We start from the raw sequence: 16,949 nt of genomic DNA, 5'->3' as shown, positions 1-16,949 counted from the left end.
CTTCACTTTCATTTTTTACTCCTTTTGATACTCCTTTTTTACTCCTTTTGATACATTTTTTACTCCTTTGCTCGCAAGTTTCTTTGTTCTTCACTTTCATTTTTTACTCCTTTTGATACTAACTTTCACATGTCTTCTAATCACACAATTCTTTCTTCTTCATAACGGATTTTCATTATTTAGGACAATTTTTCAATACCTGTAGCTTTAGCTGCTTAAATTGGCCTAGTCTCATATGAAGGTTCAGGTGGTTTATTGTTACCATTTGTGAGTTTATGTTGTTGTGGTCGTTCTCTTGGACTTGTCACATTTTATTGCTCAGGTGGATGGGCAAAAATTTCATTTTTTCCCACAACGAATCATCATTTATAACAATCAAATTTACGTTTTTTGGGTCGTCCTCTTGTCTTGTTTTCTTATAGTTGTAGGACTGCTAAGAGAGCTTTTGAAGATGGACTGATACTTTTCTGAGACAAAATTGATTATATATTACGAATTATTTCAATATTTCCGTTACAGTGGTAAGCTATCCAGTTGTATTGTCTAACATACCAGCTAGCTTACAGTCTAACAACCCCTCAAAGCAGCATGAGTTTCTCGAAAAGCTAGGCCTAATTGACAAGGTGCAGCACATTGAACATAGCAGGAATCGCTTGGTTATTCAAATGAAGGATAAAATTTCTGCTTCGAGTGTCATGGTCGCAATTCCCGAGGATCTCAATATTCGTTCGAGAGTAGTCAAGAAAGAGTTTCTGGGGATTATAAACATTGTTAGAGATTTCGATGTATCAAACATTGTGATCGCAGTCGAAAGTGTTGTTGGTGCAAGACATTTTGGACAGTCACTGGTTGTGCAGCTAAACTTTGGTTCAATAGAGGAGTGGAAGTGGCACTTAAGTATGATATCAAGATTGAGTATTATTTTTATCGAATTTCCAAGCCCTTAGAAAGACCAAAACAATAATTTAAGTGCCAAGGTTTCGGCCATATAGCTCGTAACTGCAAGAAATGTCAGAAATGTCAATTTAAATGCAGTAAATGTGCTGGTGAACGTAGTAACAGCCGTTAGAATCTTTGTCCTGAGCTAAGTATCAAGTGCCCGAACTGCGGTGGTAGCCATACGAGCTCCAGCTTTCAGTGCAAAGAGTTGAAAAATGAGCATCAGGGGGTTATAGTGATATGCCGATACAAGCAAGGCATTAATAACCAAAGTTTCTATGCGGGCTAACTTTGTTTGCCTGAATGTTAACAGAGCAAGATAAAGGTTAGACATTCTACAGTTAGTTTTTAACGCCCAGATTTTAACGCCCAGGTTGGTAGAAATAGGGATAGATGGTATCCCAACCTAGGTAAATTTGGTGTAGGAAAAGAAAACAGTAATGGATACAGACTTTTGCAATTTTGGAGGTCAATCTAGTTATAACCAATACGGTGTTTGGCCATAAATGGCTCATAAGTTAACATGGTATTCACGTGATGGTAAGACAGCAAACCTTATTGATTTCGTTATAGTAAACCGAAGACAGGCAGGATCAATACAAGATACAAGGATAAATAGGAGTGCCGTTATTGATGTTAAAAGTCAAGATCACCATCTAGTAGTGTCCAGGGTTAACCTAAAGCAAAAATATCGGAAGGGTAACCACCTCCCGGGAAGTTATGATGTTGGTAGACTCCAGGATGAGAATTTGAGGGAAACTTTCCAGGAACAGCTGAATACTAAATTTGAGAGTTGAGAATTTGATATTGTGGAAGATGGTTGGAATGATTTTACAAAAATAATTTGTGAAGTTACTGAAAGCGTATTAGGGAAGAAAGCTAGAACTACAGCTAAGAATATTAGGAAAAAAGCTTTATGTTTAATAGTAAGGAGAAAGGACTTGTAAAAGAATTACCTGAGTCATAGATCATATAAAAATAAGAGGAATTTACAGAGAGCAGAGAAAGCATTAAAATATGAACTAAGGACGTGTGAAGTGGAGGTCTTGGATAAAATTGCCGAGGATTTGGAAGATGCGGCTAGGTGGTATAAAAGCGAAATATTTTACTGGCATATTAATAAACGGAAAAGGAGTAGTCAATCTGGACTTGGCCCAGTTAAAGATAGGAATGGGGTCACAATTAGCGATAAGGAAAAAACTAAAGAGAGATGGGCCGAACATTTTGAGAATTTGCTAAACCGAGATAGAGTTGCAGGAAAAAATATAGAGGAAGATGAAAGAGTTTGTGATACCTTGGATGTGAATGAAGGTTTGTTTTGTGAGGAGGAATTAGCAACAGTACTAAAAGGATTAAAGAATAAAGGTGCTGATAGGGTGGTAAATGAGTTTCTTAAATATGGTGGGTCTGAGGTTAGAAATAAGTTACTGAAGATTATGAATATGATTTTCGAAAAAGGGGAAGTACCTAACGATTTTAGGAAAACCTTAAATAAGCCACTTTATAAGAAAGGTGATAAAAGTGAATGTGGTAATTATCAAGGCATTAGTCTGGTCTCTGTAGGTAGTAAATTACTTAGTAATATGATACTTTTTAGACTGAGAGATGCCGTAGACAAAGTTTTAAGAGAAGAACAGTGCGGGTTTAGAAAAGGTAGGGGAAGTGTCGACAAAATTGTCACTCTTAGGCTAATAATTGAGAAGTGCATGAGTTGTAAAACAGATTTGGCCAATAGTTTTACAGAATATGAGTAAGAATTTGATTCTACTGATAGAAGAGCTTTAGCAAAGGTCTTATTTTTGTATGACATATAAGACAATTACATTAAAGTGATCAGTGCTGTGTGTGAGAATAACACTGCTGCAGTTAAGGTAGGAATTGAGGTTAGCAGCTGATTTTGTATTAAATCAGGAGTTGAGCAGGGTTGTGTTCTATCTCCCTTTGTATGGATTATTTCGATGGACTTTGTCTTAAGGATCACAGGAAAGTCAATGGTAGACCACGGAATCAAATGGGGAGGCACAAGTCTCCTGGACTAAGATTATGCTGATGATTTAAGCATTCTAGTTGAGAGTTTGAGCAAAATGAATGATGTTTTAGAAGTGTTGCAAGTTCAGGGTGCTAGATTTGCTTTGAAAATTAATGTTAGGAAAACTAAGTCACTAAGTCTAGGAATAAGTGAAGATGAAAAGGTGACGTTGGATAATGAAAAGATTGATCAGGTAGGCAGCTTCACTTACCTTGGTAGTATTATTAGTAAAGATGGTGGGAGCAGTGAAGATGTTAAATATAGAATAGCCAAGGCTCAGGGTGTTTTTTCACAGTTAAAAAAAGTCTGGAAGAATAGGAAGATAAGTCTGCAAACCAAGATTAGAATATTAGAAGCTACAGTGATGACAGTGGTCAAATATGGCTCTGAAGCATGGACGCTCCGAAAAGCGGATGAAGATTTGCTAGATGTTTTCCAGAGAAATTGCTTAAGGATTGTTCTGGGTACCAGGCTGACTGACCGTATTTCAAACAATAGGCTATACAAAAAATGTGGTTTAATACCACTTTCTAGGGCTATAATGAAAGAAAGGTTGAGATGGCTAGGGCACGTTGTGCGGATGAAGGATGACAGATTGCCGAAGATTGTCCTTTTTGGCCAACCATCTAGGGCTAAACGGAAAGCAAGTCGTCCTCGTCTGGAGTGGGAGAACACCATAAAGAAATACTTAAAGGAATTGTGATATTCGGGGGCGGGTGTAAAAAGGTAGGCTTTGAATAGATTGGGATGGAGGAGGATCCTGTGTAGCTGTGTAAGCCTTGGTCGACTTGGTGCTGTAGTAAGTGTTCAGTAGTAGTAGTAGTAGTGGTATAATTGAGCATCTTCTTAATTTTGATAACCCAAGAAGATTAGAATTTCCAACCAATCCCGAGTTTTGTATTTGCCCGGCTAGATCTACCCTAGGTTGACTCTCTGGCGGAATTTTGGTAGCAGTTCACAAAAAGTATCATTGCAAGCTTCATAATATTAGTGATTTTCTTGTTGCAGTTGATTCTAGTAACATGGTGCTTATATTTGTTTATATGCTGACAGATCACCATGATGAGAATTCATCCCAGAAATATATCATGGCTTGTACAATTGCTGTCAAAGCTTACTCACCAAAAGTCTTCAGGTAAAAAGTTGATAATTTGCGGCAATTTTAATAACGATCTTTCAAAAGCTATGTCCCCTTTTTAGCAGATGTTTATTAGTTCTTTGCCACCATATATGTCTGTTGTTCCGAATGATAAAGATTTTACTTATATTCATAATTTTGGGTCCACTTCTAATTTAGATTTTGTGGTCACCAACTCTTTTCAAGTAGAGAGTCAACCAGTACATGTTTCGGATGATTTTTTGCTTAGTAATGATTCTCACCTTGACTTTTCTTTACCAATTTCGGTAACAAGAAGTAAACTTTCAACAAAGAAAACATTTTTTATGAAGAAGTGCAAGAATAATGTAAATATTGAGCTACACCATTATGTTCTTGATTTGCACAAGGTCCCGTTTCATTTGTAATCTTCTATGCCTAAAGGTAATTTCATTGATCTAGATTGCTATCTTGTTGAGATAGTACATTGTTTAAAATTGCAGAATCTTTTGCAGGACCTTCAGTCTCTGTTAGAAAAAAAACACTCAGAAAAAAGGTTGGTCGGATTTCCCTCTGCTTAAAGAGGCAAAGATCTGACATTGTTTCTGGTATCATATATGGTTGGAGTGTGATAGGCCTCGTTTTCGAGTAGTATTTGAACTTATGAATTTTACAAAATGTGCATTCCCTAAGGTTGTTGGAAAATGGAAAAAACAATAAGTATATGATATATCTTATTCTGTCCAAAATAACTGTCCTCAACTTCCTCAACTTCTATGGAAACTTGTATGTCCTCAACTTCTATGGAAACAAGCTTCTAAACTTACTCGTTTGTACTCCCTTGAATCTGAACAGATTAGTATTTCTGAGTGGCATGTTTATTTTTCGTCAACTTCTTCAGCAGACCTGCCACCTCTAAAGTCTTCTTTTAGAGATATTCTTTATAGTTATCAATTAAATATTGACCATAGTAAAAACTTTGTTGATATTCAACCTTCATCTGTAGCTACAAAATTTCAATTGATGCAAACAGGAAAAGCCCCCAATCTGGATGGACTACAGACCAAGCATCTGAAGTACATTACGCCATACCTTTTTGACCACCTTTCCTTGTTGTTCCAGGCAATTTCGTCTCAGCAATATGTACCCAAGGCCCTTTTTGAAGATGTTATAATTTAAATTAGAAAAAAGAATAAAGACCCTTCAGTTTGTGGTTCGTGTAGGCCAATTACTGTTTGTTCAATAATTAGCAAACTTCTTGAAAGTCCTCTTCCCGTTTAATAATGTACATTGCAATTTTGACGACAATCAGTTTGGGTTCAGAAGTGGCATTGGAGTTCAAAATGCACATGCTGTTTCCTTGATATTAATGATTGGCGCCATTTGGCTAAGAAAAGTCTGTATGTGTGTGCTTTGGACATCTCTAAGGCCTTTGACTCTGTCCTTCATTCTCATGCTATCCTTGCTCTCCTTTGTAATGGCATCAACCCTTTCATTGGTTCTTGCTTATGGCATTGGTATCAAAATTCTCATGTTAAGTGCATTCCAGTATTCATCCTACTGATTGTATTCCAGTAAAGAGAGGGTTCAAACAAGGTTTGGTCATTTGTCCAGCTTTTTTTAATAACGCTATCCCTACAGCTACCAGAAATATTCCCCCTTTCCTTATTGATTGGTTAATTGGTATTATCCATCTATCTTATGCTGGTGATTTTGTTTTTCTAGCTAAAGATCTTGATTCGCCTCAATCTGCCGGTAACATCGTTCAATGTAGTCTTTCAGACATAGGTCTTTCCTTGGAGGCTTCTAAAATAGAATTTATTGTATTTCATCCAACTTCAGGAGTAGATGAGTTTCTTCTAGTCATGTCACCCTCAATTGCATGTTTGAATATGTTAAATTATCTGGGACTACCTTTTGTTGTGCCTATGAAGAATACCTGAACTCTCATTATTCAAGCTATCATAAACAGCGAAATCGCGCTGCCTAAGTAAAGAACAATGTTGGCACAATGTATTATTTTTTTCATACCAGGGCACTTCGCATTGAAGGAGTTGTCGTAGAAACTTCGAAAAAGGCTCATTTGATTGGAAATTCGGGTGGCTAGTGCCCTTTTTAATAGTCGAAAGTGATTGGAGGGCAAAAAGCCCCCCCCCCACACCCATCATTCTCCCAAACACATCCAATCAAAATTTTGAGATACCCATTTTGTTCAGCATAGTTGATCTCCAGATAGAAAATATATTTTTAATGAGGACACTCCCCCCAACCCTCAGGGCAAAGGTTTTATGTTATGCCCTGGGGGCATATAAGAACGAAGTTGGCACACTGTATTATTTATTAATTTTTTCCTTTAGAGCAGGGCACTTTGTATCAAAGAACTTGTTGTAGAAACTTCGTAAGGGGTCATTCAATTGGAAATTCAAGTGGCTTGTGCCCTTTTTAATAGTTGAAAGTGATTGGAAGGCGACTAACACTCCTTCCACGCCCACCATTTCCCAAAACACATCCAATCAAAATTTTTAGATAGCCATTTTGTTCAGCGCAGTTAATTTCCAGATAGAAATTATGTTTTTGAGGAGGACACCCCCACAGCCCTCAGGGCAAGGGTTGTAAGCTATGCCCTGGGGGCTAATAAGGTTTTTTATAGAAGGCGTTGTCGTAGAAACTTCAGAAAAGGCTCATTCGATTGGAAATTCAAAGGACTATTGCTCTTTTTAATAGTCAAAAGAGATTGGAGGGCACCTAACCCCCCTCTCACATCCACCTTTTCCCCAAACACATCTAATCAAAATTTTTAGATAGCCATTTTGTTCAACGTAGTTTTAAGTTCTAGAAATTAGGTCTTTGAGAATGACTCCCCTCCCCCCCCCACAACAGCCCTCAGCGCAAGGGTTGTAAGTTATGCCCTGGGGCATATAAGGTTTTTTTGTAGAATGCGTTGTTGTAGAAACTTCAACGAGGGCTCATTCGATTGGAAATTGAAATGGATAGTGCCCTTTTTAATAGTCGAAAGTGATTGGAAGGCAACCAACACCCCTTCCACGCCCACCATTTCCCCAAACACATCCAGTGAAAATTTTGAAATAGCCGTTTTGTTCCACCCAGTTCAAAGTTCAGGAAATTATAACTTTGAGCAGGACACTCTCCCCACAATCTTCAAGGCACGGGTTATAAGTTATGCCCTGGGGGCATATCAGGTTTTTATTGAAATCTTTGTCATAGAAACTTGAAAAAGGGCCCATTCGATTGGAAATCCAAAGGGCTAGTGCCCTTTTTAATAGTCGAAATTGATTTGAGGGCAACTAACCCCCTCTCACGCCCACCTTTTCCCCAAACACATCCAATCAAAATTTTTAAATAGCCATTTTATTCAATGTAGTTGAAAGTTTTGGAAATTAGGTCTTTAAGGCTGACAAAACTTCCCCGCCCCCACAGCCCTCAAGGCAAGGGTTGTAAGTTATGTCCTGGAGGCACATAAGGTTTTTATTGAAAGCATTGTTGTAGAAACTTCAAAAGGGCTCATTAAATTGGAAATTGAAAGGGCTAGTGCCTTTTTAATAGTTGAAAGTGATTGGAGAGCTACTAACATCCCTCTCACGCCCACCATTTTTCCAAACACATCCAATCAAAATTTTGACATATCCATTTTGTTCAACGTAGTTGAAAGGTCTTGAAATTAGGTCTTTTAGGATGATAGCCCCTTCAGAGCCCTCAGTGCAAGGGTTGGAAGTTATGCCCTGGGGGCATATAAAGTTTATATAGAAAGTTGTTGTAGAAATTTCAAAAAGGGCTCATTTGATTGGAAATTAAAATTGCCCTTTTTAATAGTCGAAAGTGAGTAGAGAATAATTAACCCCCCTCCTCATGCCCACCATTTCCCCAAAAACGTCCAATCAAAGTTTAGAGATAGCCATTTTGTTCAACGTAGTTGAAAGTTGTGGAAATTACGTATTTAAGGATGACAAACCCCCCAGAGCCACAAGAACAAAGGTTGTAAGTTATGCCCTGGGGGCACATAAGGTTTTTATAGATAAAGTTGTCGTAAAACTTCAAAAGGGGCTCATTCAATTGGAAATTGAGAGGGACAGTGCCCTTTTTAATAGTCGAAAGTGATTGGAGGGTAATTAACCTCCAATCACTTAATTAACCCCCCCCTCTCTCACGCCCACCATTCCTCCCAACACATCCAATCAAAATTTTCAGGTAGCCATTTTGTTCAACGTGGTAGAAAGTTCTTGAAATTAGGTCTTTGAGAATGACACCCCCCGCTGCCCTCAGGGCAAGGGTTGTAAGTTGTGCCCTGGGGGCATATAAGCTTTTATTGAAAGTGTTGTTGTAGAAACTTCAAAAGGGCTAATTTGATTGGAAATTGAAAGGGCTAGTGCCATTTGTAATAGTTGAAAGTGATTGGAGAGCGACTACTACCCCTCTCACGCCCACCATTTCCCCAAACACATCCAATAAAAATTTTGAGATAGCCATTTTGTTTAACATAGTTGAAAGTTCTGGAAATTAGGTCTTAGAGGATGACAACCACCCTAACAGCCCTTAGGGTAAGGGTTGTAATTTATGCCCTGGGGCATATAAGGTGTTTATAGAAAGCGTTGTCGTTTCAAAAAGGGCTATTTCAATTGGAAATCGAAAGGCCTAGTGCCTTTTTTAATAGTCGAAAGTGATTGGAAGGTTTGACATTTTTACAGTAAAGATCAATGTGGGTATAATGTATTATTTTTTGTTGTTGTTGTTGTTTAGACCAGGGCACTTCGTATTGAAGGAGTTGTCGTAAGAACTTCGAAAAGGGCTCATTCGATTGAAAATAGAAAGGGCTGATGCCCTTTTTAATAGTCGAAAGTGATTGGAGAGCAACTAATCCCCCTCCCACGCCCACCCACCCCTTTGCCCCTTATGTTTTAAAACAAAAAGTTGCCTTAATATTAAATCAAAAATCAAAGTGTTAATGCTAATTTCTAATAAGGCATCTCAGCAATATACCAAGAACAACTGAGCATATTATGTTCAAACTTTTGGGGCTTCTTCTGCTCTTAAAATTTAACCAAATCAAAATAGCGTAAGTTTATCCAAGCTATCAAAGAAAGTAAACAGATTTTTTTTTTTGCGAATGGTATCACGTTTTCCATTTCAGGTCAACTAGAGGAGTTATGAAACTAAATTAAACACTACTATTTGTGTCCAGATTTTTAAGAGGATGTACATTGTTAAAAATTGCTGAAAATTTTTCTCCAGCATACAAATAACAGGCAAAACTATAAAGTCTTACAAAAAACGAAAAGATTCAAAGTATTATTTTATTTTTCCCTGAAAAGACTATGTCAATATAAAACAAACAGAAATTAATAAAAAAAAAATTTTCCACAAAATAAGTTTTTGAAAGATTAAAGAACTTCATTAAACAAAAAATTAGCAAAAATAAAATCAAATATTCTACCAATCGTGAAACTACCACAAATCAGCATTGATAAATAAATGAAACCCAAAACGAACAGAAATTACAATAAATAACCGAGTCAAACTCAAAACGAGCAGAAATCAACATAAGTTGGACTCAAAACCCCTATGCCTTCCCAAGGCCAGAACAAAATTTGCACTTTACTGAAAAAAATACAAATGAATGTTTATTGTCAGTTTAATATACATATACTGTTAAAATGTAATCAAAATGTTAATATTATTTGACTTAATAAAGTTATAAAAGTAAAAACTAAACTTTTTTTCTTGGCCTTCCCTTATGGATCAGGAATAATTACATTGTTAAGAAATACAAAGTTTTTGATATTACATTGGAAATGGAAAAACTTGCATTGAGGTTTGAAAAGTGCAGAGAATGTATTGTTGATTTTCCTCTCAATTGCATTTTCCTCTCAATTACGCGTGTGGCCTTGAGTGACGTACCAATCGGGACTCCAAGGTAAGTAAGTGATGGAACAGGTTTGATTTCCGTATCATCTAGCATAACGCATATGTCCTCAGTTGACACTGACTGAGGACATATCCTTATGTTGTACAGAGTTATGATATAACATTGAAAATGGAAGAACTTGCATTAATGTTCGAAAAGCATAGGGAATGTATTGTTGATTTTCCTCTTAATTGCGTCAGATAGAACTATAGTATTGTTATTCATTGCATGTTTTATATCCTATGGTTGTATTTTGTTAGTGTGTGTTTGTATTTTTTTCCCTTTATTTACTCCTCTATCAGTATTTTATGTTTGTAAAGAAGGTATAAATAAATTATTATTATTATTATTATAATTATTATAATAATAATATTATTATAATTATTATTATAATAATAATTATAATTATTATTATAATAATAATAATTATTATTATTATAATAATTATAATTATTATTATGAAGTAAGAATTATTTTCTTAACATGTTTCCTTCTCAACAGCTCCAATTCTAGGCTTGTACCATGGCAGCTCTAGCAGATGTGTCAAAACATGGAGCCTCAAGTTTAATGTCAAAAAATGCAAGATCATTCATTTTGAAAATATAACATATGATATCAACTAATGTTGCTATAAGACAGCCCATTTCTAACAGTACCTTGGAGAGAGGTCTAGAGGTTACTATAGACAAAGACATTAAACTCAACTACCACACACAATCTGCTATAGCATGGAAAAACTAAATTTGTGGTATCCCAAAATGCACAATCACAAGTAGATCTCAGTTTATAAAAACTAAGCTCTATTAAAGCCTAATGAGACCAAGATTAGAGTTTGGAATGTGTTGCTACACTGATTAATAAAATAGACTAGATAGTCCACAAATCTGTCCAAAGACAGATGACAAAATGCATAAATAGGCTCAAAAACAAAGAGTATGCATGCTGAATACAGAGCTTCAAGCTACCCAGTCTGACTTACTGTTAAAAAAAAGGTGACATGACAATGATCTACAAGTTGTTCAACTCTGATGACAAAGACTTGCTCTAGCTTGCCCAGTCATCAAAAACCATAGGTCCTTCAGCAAAGCTTTTCTGTGGGTATACAAACAAAAGGAAGCATCTCTTCTCTGACTATATCATAAACCTCTGGAATGGTCTAGGCAAGACAACTGTGAGTTTAACAACCAACAACAATTTCCCATCCAGACCTAATGAGAGAAGATGGTAAAAAAAGCTTCAGATGCAAGAGGAAAAGCAAACCTCTTGAACTCTAGCTTTGTTACAAATTTCTCCACCCTACCCACAACCAACACATGATCTTGTCCCATCCCTCCCCCCTGAACAGCAATTAATCCCAAAACAAATGATCCTGCCATTTATGTTTAAAAATGTTGTCGAAAAAAGGGTTAAAAAGCTTGATGCAGGCACAGAAGCTGGAACAGACAGCTTATGCCTGAGACTATTAAATAAACAGTGAACACATTGCCAAACCAATTGCAATGATATTTGAGATTCCCTTACTTCCAAATGATTAGAAGCAGGCTAGTATTAGGAAAATACACAAGAAGGGGAGAAGGGACCTTGCTAGCAATTATTAGTCTACAAGTTTCACATTGACTGTATGTAAAATATAAACAAAATACTGATTTCCAACCTAAATAAAAAGTCAGCTGCTTAGTGCAATATTTGTATTAAAAGGATTTAATGACCCAGGCTACCTAAAAAATAAAGCAACACATAAGCAAGAATAAAGTAAGCATAAGCAAAAGTAAGCACAAGCATGGTACATAAGCATAAGCATAGCAGGATGCTGCATCTTCTTTCTTTTATCTTTTGAAAAGGGCCACACTTCTTAGAGGCAAACACTAAGCAATTACTAGAACCAAGCTCAGCTGGCTTACACACTATTATTGGTTACCTTCAAAAAGGTAAACATAAGAAGACGCAAGGCTTGCTTCCTTTATGCACTACTACTCACATGCCTAGTACTTCTATATATCTTCTAGTAAATTTACTACCCACATAAAACATATATATGAAGGCACTACTACTCACTAATAACTCATGTCTTCCTCTTACATCAACTCTGTCTATAAGTTGAGCCTTTCAGGTGGCCAGATAGCACTTCCAATTCGTGTTTCGGTTGGTTCAGGAAAACCATTATCCATAGCACATGTCCTGGTGCTAGGTGTTACAGTTGTTGCTATTGGTGTTTGGGATAGAGAGGAGCTGCACCATTTGTGATGTGATTCTGTTGGAGATACGGAATCTATTCCAGCAAGCTTAATGGGAGATTTGTTTTGCAGCAAAGCTGACCTGGGTGCATATTGGTGATTATGAGGACTATACTGTGAATGACCAGAAATGTGTTTTCTGTTCCTTCTAATCACTGAACCCTCTTCTGTTTTCATTGTATATGATCTTGGCTGCTCTGAATAGGCAACCACCATTGCTGGATTCCAAACACCTTGTGGGGAAGTTTGAACACAGACACCATCCCCTATTTCAAGAGGGGCTAAAACTTTGGCTGATTTATCATAATAATGCTTTTGCATTGTACCATTCTCTCTTGAATTTTAAGAAATACTTCCACTGGTACTATTTTCGGTTGTAGATGATTGACTGTGCATAGTAGGGTTGATTGCAACTGCTGACTCATAAGGAGTTGTTCTGGAGAAGCAAGGCCATCTACAGGTGTATTTCGATACTCTAGTAATCCCAGGTAGGGGTCATCACCATTTTCTGATGCCTTTGTCATTAGGTTCTTAGCAGTCTGGACTGATTTCTCTACTAGTTCATTTTACTTTGGGTAGATTGGGCTGGATTTGATGTGCATGAATCCCCAGGCTTCTGCAAATCTTTGAAATTCTGCTGAGGAGTGCTGAGAGCCATTATCTGAATGTCACAGGTATTCCATATCTAGCAAAACGAGTATTCAATTTCCTAATTACTGTTTTTAAAGTTAAGCTGTTCAACTTGTCAACTTCAAAAAAGTGGCTATGATAATCTGAAGTGATCAAAAAATCCACTCCATTTGATTTGAAAAGGTCAGATGCAACCTTCTGCCAAGGAATAGGCAGGATAGAATGGTTGATTAAAGACTCATTCCGAATTGAAGGCATATTCTTAGCACATGTTCTGCATTTCCTAACATACTCCTCAATGTTGATGTTAAGACCTGATCAGTATACTAACATGCAGGTCTTTTACTCTGTTTTTTCCACACCAAGATGGACTGCATGCAATTGTTTTTAAAATTTCAGGTTGAAACATTTGGGGTATTACAATTCTGTCCCCTTTAAAGATGATGCATTTTCAGTTGAAAGTTCATGCAGACTGCTCCAATAATTGACTATGCTTGACTGGCACATTTTCCTGCAGCTTGGCCATTCAGACTCTATGGTCCTGAGAACAGAGTTCAACTGGGAGTCTTTTTTAGTTTTAAGTTTGATTTCTGCCAATTTGTTGTCACTCACTGGTATGTGTTTGATGATTTGATGTACATATACATCTAATTCCTTCTGCAGTTTGTCATCAGTATCAGGTAAGTGCAGCCTTTACACTTTCACCTTCTAACTGGTCCCACTTTTGAAAAAGAAACCTAGCAAAGAGCGTATTTTTCTTTGGGCTAGCACATTGCCCAAATTGTGCAAGGAGATGCTCTATTTTGTGGGTGTCATCATTGTCAAGTTCAAAGGTATTGAAAATTTCTCTGCCCTTTTCTCCTTTCAAAATTAGGAGGTAAGCTCAACAAAAAATTGTTCATTTTTCCAGACAGAAGTCCAGCAAACATGAGTTGGGCATGTTGCTCAAATTGATTCCATTCTTCTGCAAGGGAAGTAGAGTCCCAATTTATAGAAGGCTGTTGAACATTCATGGTAACTTGAAGGATCCCACTTCTGACACCATGCAATATTTGTATTAATAGGATTTAATGACCCAGGATACCTACAAAATAAAGCAACACATAAGCAAGCATAAGGAAAAGTAAGCACAAGCATTAGATAAGCATAAGCATGGTAAATAAGCACAAGCATAGCAGGATGCTGCACTTAGCAAAGGCCAACATTGTTTTTAAAAGAGATATTCAATTGATACCAGCCTAATGGACTCATATAGATTGTTATAGACTTTTTTATAATTGTTTTGTGCAACAAGCTTGTTAAAGCTTACTGTATTTTGGTATTAAAAAATAAATAAATATGATTTTGTGACTAGGCTCTTAGATATTGGTCTACCAGTAGATGTAGTATTCCTTGACCAAACCAAAGCTTTTGACAAAGTTCAATGACAAGTACTAATTTTGGAATTAATGGCATATGAATTACAAAAAGAAATTGTAGATTTGATAGAAGCCTTTTTAACTGGCCGGACTCAGAGAGTCATGGTGTACAACTGCAGAGGCAAAGATGTCTTTTTGGAATTGAAACCAGTCAGGAGTGGAAAATCTCAGGGGACCATCCTGGGTCCTACATTATTCAGCATGTCAACAATTGTGCAATCTACATTGAAAATTGTTTGATGCTATATGCAGTTGATTGCAAGCTGCTAGGAATGTCCCAAGACAATATAAAGCAGTCAAGTATGTAAGAAGATTTGAACCAGCTGTCCAAATGGTCATCAGGTAGGTGTCTAGACAAAAGTCCTACATCTTGGAAGTAACTATCTAAATGTCCATATAATTTAGGAGACACCCAGCTTGAGGAAGTCAACCTGAAGGATCTGGGGTTCAAGCAGTCAAAGAGAAGGATCTGGAGATCATTGTTGACCATGAGTTGAAGTTTCATTTTCACATACAACCTCAAGTTGCAAAAGCAAACCAAGCCCTTGGCCTCTTAAACAAACATTCACCACCAGAAAGCCATGTGTAATAATGATAAGCTATGGTTTACCCTCACCTGGAATTTGGCAATTTTTGAATTTGTTTTATGTCTTTGAATCTGTCTAACAGTCTTGTGTCAATTTTTGAGTTCTTTGTCAGCATACCTGAGACTCTAGGCAGACATGCCTTTCCAAAAACTAACAAACAAGTATGTGTCCAATAAGAGAAACCATGCATACTCCTGCCATTTACCCGTGCCCCAGCCATTTAAACATTTGCCTCTCAATTACTTGGACTAACTGTCTTGGCTTTTCTCTGTCTACAATTAGCCATGTCTTGATGCAACCTACTACAAAATACTTGATAACTTCAATTGAAAATCATCTTCAATTTGAATTGAAGTTATCAAGTATTTTGCAGTAGGTTGCATCAAGACATGGCTAATTGTAGACCAAGAAAAGCCAAGACAGATGACCTTAACCTCTCCTAGCTATAAGATGGATGTGAAGGTACTGGAGAGTGTTCAAAGAAGAGACACAAAGCTTATCCCAACACTACAAGACAAAACTTACAACAAATATCTCTCCTCACTGAAACTCCCTTTTTTAATATACCATAGGAACAGAGGAGATGTAATAACAAGTTGTATGCTGCTGGAAAGTGACCTATTAAGTCATGTCTTCTCCCTGTCCCTCTTAACTACCACAAGAGGACAAACTAGGAAGTTGAAGCTCCCCTGTTGTACCAGGGATAATGCCAAAACTTCTTCCCAGTTCATTCTGTCTTACTCTGGAACAGCCTGTTCAAAGCCACCATCTACTCTCAAACCCTAGAGGCCTTCAAGAGAGGAGTTGATCAAGATTGGGTCAATGCTGATTGGAGGCTAAACTAGGATGTCAAATCATAGCCTTAGAACACCACCAGCTTTTTCTACAGGAGGTTCAACACAACTTTATTGATAAATTTGGAAGAGTTTACATTAATGACCTAGCTAAGAAAGAGACATACCTTTAAAGTCAGAATTGTATCTTGAATTCAAATATAATATTCCTTTTAATTGGAAATAAACTTTGCCCCACCCCCCCCCCTAATATGCAAATACACCCTGAATTGTATATAGCCTATACAATGAATTTCTTTTTGTTTGAACAAAATGTTAATTCAATTTGGAGAGTAGAGTGCGAATGTAATGCCTATATACTATTAAGGGTATATATTAGCACATTAGGGGGGGGAGTATAGTTCATTTTGGATGCAAATGAATGTTATAGCCTATTTGGATTCAAAAAGCAATTCTGACTCCAAAGGTAGGCCTATGTCTATTTCAGTAGTTTAAACTCCTCCAAATTTACTAATATTCATTATTTTGCTGGATAGGCCTATACAATTTTAAGGTTAACAGCTTCAAAGCCAGACTTAACAAGGAAAGGGGTGACTAAATGAGAACTTAAACAGCTAGACAAAGCATATTTCTTGCAACACTACAATCACAGACTGATGTACACTGAATTTTTAATATTGCTAGCAAGTGTGGTTTAAGATAGGCCTAGGCTAATTTAATGTAGAGCAGGCATGGGCTACATTTTAAGCCCTAGAGTATATTTACCCCTTAAAGTTTCATTCATGAAACTCATTTACTTTCCAAGATATAAAGAAGCAGATCAACAAGAACTTAACCCTCTTCTGTTATTATAGTGTTTCCTTTAGAAGGGGGCAGAGGCTAGACTAAACTGTTAATCAAATAGGCTGGGACTATTTGAGCAATCAGTAACCTGGAGGGGAGAAGTGATTAATGGAGGAAATTCAATTCCTCTTATAGGTTTAAGAAGCAAATACAAGTATCCTAGTGAACAAAAACTAACCCAGCACTTCAAGATAGGTTAATATATATTGACAATAGCAGACCAGGCCACGTTTAATTTTTTTAAATGTACACGTTAATTGCCAAAGTTGTTCAATTTTTTTTTTTTCCCGCTAGGAATCCTAAGATTAAAGTCTAATAACTAGTAAGAATTTAGGTTCAGAGTTAAATCTTACCTAGGATTTTATAGAATCAGGTCTCTATAAATTTTTTCAATGTCTATAGGTGTAATTCTACAGGATCGAACGGCCAGATTTCACTGTTAACCCAGTCATGCTACTT

At 36.8% G+C, this 16,949-nt stretch overlaps 1 protein-coding gene across 3 annotated transcripts in view; it reads right to left on the bottom strand.

Annotated features, from left to right (window-relative positions):
• Mct1 (Monocarboxylate transporter 1) overlaps positions 1-16,949 on the bottom strand; it is a 354,171-nt gene extending 337,222 nt beyond the window's left edge. For 2 of the 3 annotated variants that reach the window (XR_016142215.1, XM_089094248.1), the window contains exon 1: positions 16,669-16,730. The gene's annotated coding sequence lies outside the window, so the exon portion shown is untranslated. Of the gene's footprint in view, positions 1-16,668; positions 16,731-16,843 lie in introns of those variants that run through there. The other variant, XM_089094249.1, reaches the window with a different exon arrangement.

Source organism: Artemia sp. Qi Xiang Cuo, chromosome 9 (assembly GCF_049724085.1).
Source record: "Artemia sp. Qi Xiang Cuo chromosome 9, ASM4972408v1, whole genome shotgun sequence".
Taxonomy (NCBI): Eukaryota; Metazoa; Arthropoda; class Branchiopoda; order Anostraca; family Artemiidae; genus Artemia; species Artemia sp. Qi Xiang Cuo.
This window is presented reverse-complemented; position numbering and strand designations above follow the sequence as displayed.